Raw genomic sequence first — 6,321 nt, forward strand, 5'->3', positions numbered from 1 at the left:
GGGGAGTTTCTAGAGTCGTGGACATATTCTTCTCCGATCTAAAGCTCTGCTTTTTTGCATGGTGTTACCTGACCTCTTTGGCTTTTGGGGGCACCTGAGATTAGCTAGTACTGTGAGAGGATTTGACTTTGGCATGTGTAATAGATAAGAGCTACAATGTTAGGGGAAGTTGAGGACAGTTTACAGAAAATGGTCATTACTACAGGAGGCTACTAGTTGTTTGCATGCTTAGATTAGAAAATTGTACATGCTTTCTTGATCCTGTTTCCTAAAGGTCTCCACCCTAAAGCCGGTAATCTAATCAAGCTAAATTGAAACCACAACCTATCAAACTAAGTCACTGTAATAAAACTCTTTGTAAGGGAAATACATATCTTTAAAGGAAATCTCCATTTTGTAAGGGCATCTCTGTCTCTGCACCTAAACCACTAGGAAATTTAGGGGGAAGACAATAGCTTAAAGTTTACATAACAGACCTTGCATTTGTTTAGACTTACGTCTGTGACTTTGAATTTTCTACCTTGCTTCACTTAAGTCATGTCTTTGGAGATGAAAATTTAGAGTTGCCTAATTAACTATTGTTTAGGACATGGAACAGATAATCAAGAGATTAATAGTCTAAAGTAGGGAAGAGAAATTTTTTGAAAACAGGTAAATGAAAAATTTTAAATCTGTAAAATTCACCTCTGTCTGAGCTTGTTATGTCTGTATGTTTATAAAGTCATGTAGAAATAATATTTCACTACCAATTAGAAGAAAGAGCTCTCATTAATTGGCTTTTTAAAAATAAGCATTTATCAGACCAATAGAAGCTAACTCAGAGGCTTTTCAGTTCACATGACTTCAGTATTTTTTGGTAAGATTAATTTGGTATATTTAGTTTCAAAATTCTCCCCAGTAATTTAAAATCTTAAAGTCATGTTACTTTTTTATTTTAATTTTTTTGGGTACATGGTAGGTATACACATATATTCATGTGATATTTTGGTACAGGCATGCATTGTGTAATAATCATGTCATGGAAAATGGGGTATCCATTCCTCAAGCATTTATTCTTTGTGTTATAAACCAATTATACTCTTTTAGTTATTTTTAAATGAACAGTTAATTTATTTTGACTATAGTCACCCTGTTGTGCTATCAAATACTAGGTCTTATTCATTCTTTCTATTTTTTTGTACCCATTAACCATCCCCACCTCTGCTACACCCCCTCATGTTGTGATCAATTAAGTGATCCTACCTTTTTCACTAGGAATTAAGGTTACTAAGAGTTAGAATAGTGGGAGAGTAAGATGTGTTTTGGTAAAGTTTGTGAAAAAAAAAAGAGAATGTGGTTTTTGTTTAAGAAAATGTAACTTTTCTAGTTTAGAAGGCCTCTCTACTGGTGTTGAGATAAAAACCACTGTTTGCATCCAAGCATTTTTTTTTGTAAACTTGTAAATTTATATGATATCTCATGGCTACAGTTCCAAAGTAAAAGCTATAGAATCATTATTTGTATGAGTAAGTGTGCATGTGTGCTTAGGTGTGTTTAAATGTACGTATATGTGTTTTGTTATGTATTATGGCCATAAGGTACCAAATTGGCTTAAAAATAAAGGAATATTCATAAATTAAGTAAATAAGCCCAAATACTTTTCAAGTTCAAGCTACTTAAGTAAATTTTTAATCAATAAGCTGGCTCTTAATTAATTGGTAAAATGAAATGAGAATGGATTCAGAATTGTCAACATATATTATTTTTTTGATTTATTGGCCAAGCAGTTTTATATTTATCTGTGCTAAATATTATCAGATGTCAAGATTTGACATGAGGGTTATAAAGCTCTAAATGAAGCCCAAAAGAAGATTATCATGTAATTTTTTGATAAATAGGTATGCAATATTATCAATTTAATAAAAAATAGCTAAATCCTGTCTTACTAAAAAAAAAAGCCATATTTACTTAACCTTAAATTTCTTACTTAGGTTAGCAACTGAAATTCACAGACTATAAAAAATGGTTAACAAGAAAATAACTTTAAATGATGACAATCACAGTTTTCATAAGTAATCTAGGTAAATTAATTTTTACAAAACGTAATTAGGTTAATATAACAATAAATGGTTGTAAAACAAATGTATATATAATAATTTAGAATCTACAGTTAAATTAAATCATAGATATTCATTAAACGTTTGGGTCACCTAGCTTTTTAAAACAATTACAGGAAAATATTTTTCTAAAAAACAATATGTTCTTATTAAAAGGAAATAATTTGTCTAATTCAAAGGTTATTTAAAGGTTATTTATAAAACAAGGTAAAATGAACCAGTAAATAAGAAAGATGTAAAGAAAGATAAGTACAAAGTGATACTTTTGGTAAGAAAGGTTAAAAGGAAAATAATTTTACATGAGAAGGAATCGTGCGGTAAAATTTTTGTCTTAAAACAAAATAATTGGTTATTTAAGAAAGAGGGCTGTTTAGGATAAAACAGGAAGTCCAAGGGTGTCATAAATGGTTTGTATAAGTCATAATAAGGTTTGTAAAAAGACAATTTATGGAAAAAACACTTTATGTAATCAAGCTGGTTATAATTAAATTACTTACAATAGTCTTTCTAGAGATTGGGCTTTCATATTAAAAATACACTAAAGAATGGGTTAGAACAACAAAATTTTCTTAAGGTATTGATTTACTCTTCATAAAATGACAAGAGATTTTAATTTTTAACCCAAAAGTTTAATTTTTATTGTGTCTCACTGTTTTCAGCTTTCTCCCCCCATCAAGAAGGCCTGATATAATAACTCTCTTCTTCAACATTTTTGTCAGCTCCTGTAACTTTTTTCCTTCAGATTCTACCTGATGTTGTGGACTGATGCTAAAAATGTTTTATTTTAAAGGTCTAAAGGAAATGTTTCTTTCCAATATAATGTCCTGTGCACGTGGCTTTAAATTCTTATATAAAATAGAAAACTTTCACTTAGGACACAGGACACACTCTTCCTATGTCTAAGTAAGTCAAGCCATTTTCATAAATTTTAACTTGCAGCCTATCTAAATGGACTCCCTGTAGGGAAAAGCAATCACATTTCAGAAGGTCTTTTGTTTGTTTGTTTACCTTGTGGTAACTGGCTTAACAAATAGATTTTATATTTTATTGAAATAATTTCTGCATCATTGTTATTAAGTTTTTTTATTTGCCTAGAAAAGCTGAAATTAAAAAGTTAAGTTTATTACATCCATGTAATTTTCTGTATTGCTTTTAAAGTCTTTGTGTTGTTAAGTTATAGGGCTTTGACTCCTGGGTCTAAAAGGGACACCAAGTCCTGCTAAATCTTAAACATTGACAGCAGTTAAAGTCTCATCCTCAGATCCAAGAGAAGATGACAATCAAAATAAACCAAATTCATGAGACACAGGGTCAGAAATTAAAACTAACCCCTGTAGGTCCAAGGACTATTGCAGAAGAGGTGGGAGCATGAGATTGTAAGGGTCGATTTTGAGAAATAAAATTAGTTCAGAGTTTCTCTATAAGTTAAACATTAATATCAAAGGCACACTGATGCAAGACCAGCATCTGGGCCCCTATGTCAGATTAACAAGGTTTTCTTGGAGCATTAACTTACTTTTTAATAAAAACAATTACAAAAGGTTATAAAAAGGTTTATAGAAATTGCATCTTGTGGTCAAGATGATTAAAATTTAATAGATTTATTTATAAGGTTTGAGAGACAGATTTAATTAGCCTCATTCTATCTTTATTAGGGCTTACTGTTTGGAAAGTAAGTCTTTTCAAAGAATAAAGACTTTTGCCTTTTTTGAAATCTTTGAGTTATCACTTTGGTTAAATGAATGACTTATTTCGCAATGACCTGTGACCCTATTTTGTGATAATTAGGTGTTTTAAACTTTTGATATTTGATAAACTTTCCAAAATCAAATTCTAAATTTTGCCTTTTTGACCTCATTAATTTTTTGATATACGGTCCTTGAAGTCCAAAAGGGACGTATTTGGCTCATTTGGTATACTAAAATCATACAGGAAGAATTGTCAAGTATGAAATGGTGTTAACCTTCTTTAGATTAGGTTTATATAACTGTATTATTAGTAAGTGTTCCAAAATTTTATGAGATCTTGTGATTCTAATATGTCTTAGTATATCTTATCAGTAGTAATTATGATTGTTATGTAAATTGTTTTATGCCACAGAAGTAACCAAATTTCCTTGTTAATTGTGTATTGTTTTTTATTATTTTTATTTTTCCATAAGTTATTGGGGTATTGGGGTATAGGTGGTATTTGGTTACATGTGTAGTTCTTTAGTAGTGATTTGTGAGATTTTGGTGCACCTCTCACCCTAGCAGTATACACTGCACCATATTTGTAGTCTTTTATCTCTCACCCCCCCAACTCTTCCCCCCGAGTCCCCAAATTCCATTGTATCATTCTTATACCTTTGTGTCCTCATAGCTTAGCTCCCACATATCAGTGAGAACATACAATGTTTGGTTTTCCATTCCTGAGTTACATCACTTAGAATAATAATCTCCAATCTCAACCAAGTCACTGCAAACATGGTTAATTCATTCCTTTTATGGCTGCGTAGTATTCCATCATATATCATATATATACACACACACACCACAGTTTCTTTATCTACTTGTTGGTTAATGGGCATTTGTGTTAGTTCCACGATTTTGCAGTTGTGAATTGTGCTGCTATAAACTTGTGTGTGCAAGTATCTTTTTTGAATAACGACTTATTTTCCTCTGCGTAGATACTCAGTAGTGGGATTGCTGGATCAAATGGTAGTTCTACTTTTAGTTCTTTAAGGAATCTCCACACTGTTTTCCATAATGGTTGTACTAGTTTACATTTCCACCAGCAGTGTAGAAGTGGTCCTTGTTCACTGTATCCATGCCAACATCTACTGTTTTTTGGTTATGGCCATTCTTGCAGGAGTAAGGTAGTATCGCATTGTGGTTTTGATGTGCATTTCCCTGATCATTAGCGATGTTGAGCATTTTTTTATATGATTGTTGGCCATTTGTATATCTTCTTTTGAGAATTGTCTATTCATGTCCTTAGCCCACTTTTTGGTGGGATAATTTGTTTTTTTGTTACTGATTTGTTTGAGTTCGTTGTAGATTCTGGATATTAGTCCTTTGTCAGATGTATAGATTGTGGAGATTTTCTCCCACTCTGTGGGTTGTCTTTTTACTCTGCAGACTGTTCCTTTTACTGTGCAAAAGCTCCTTAGTTTAATTGGGTCCCAGCTATTTATCTTTGTTTTTATTGCATTTGTTTTTGGGTTCTTGGTCATGAAATCCTTGCCTAAGCCAATGTCTAGAAGGCTTTTTCCAATATTATCTTCTAGAATTTTTATAGTTTCAGGTCTTAGGTTTAAGTCCTTAATCCATCTTGAGTTGATTTTTGCATAAGGTGAGAAATGCATATCCAGTTTAATTCTCCTGCAGGTGGCTAGCCAATTATCACAGCACCATTTGTTGAAAAGGGTGTCCTTTGCCCATTTTATGTTTTTGTTTGCCTTGTCGAAGATCAGTGGGCTATAAGTATTTGGGTTTATTCCTGGGTTCTCTATTCTGTTCCATTGGTCTATGTGCCTATTTTTATACTAATACGATGTTGTTTTGGTGACTATGGCCTTATAGTATAGTTTGAAATCAGGTAGTGTGATGCCTCCAGATTTGTCCTTTTTGTGTACTCTTGCTTTGGCTATGTGAGCTCTTTTTTGGTTCCATATGAATTTTAGAATTGTTTTTTCTAATTCTGTGAAGAATGTTCGTGATAGTTTGATGGGGATTGCATGGAATTTGTAGATTGCTTTTGGCAGTATGGTCCTTTTCACAATGTTGATTCTACCCATCCATGAGTATGGGATGTGTTTCCATTTGTTTGTGTCATCTATGACTCCTTTCAGCAGTGTTTTGTAGTTGTCTTTGTAGAGGTCTTTCAACTCCTTTGTTAGGTGTATTCCTAAGTATTTTATTTTATTTTTTTTACAGCTATTGTAAAAGGGGTTGAGTTCCTGATTTGATTCTCTACCTGGTCACTGTATATAGAAGAGCTACTGATTTGTGTCCATTAATCTTGTATCCGGAAACTTTGCTGAATTATTTTATCAGTTCTAGGAGCTTTCTAGGGGAGTCTTTAGGGTTTCAAGGTAAACAATCATATCGTCAGCAAACAGTGACAGTTTGACTTCCTCTTTACCAATTTGGATGCCCTTATTTCTTTCTCTGGTCTGATCACTCTGGCTAGGACGTCCAGTACCATGCTGAAGAAGAGTGGTGAGAATGGGCATCCTTGTCTT

Source organism: Pan paniscus, chromosome 15 (assembly GCF_029289425.2).
Source record: "Pan paniscus chromosome 15, NHGRI_mPanPan1-v2.0_pri, whole genome shotgun sequence".
NCBI lineage: Eukaryota > Metazoa > Chordata > Mammalia > Primates > Hominidae > Pan > Pan paniscus.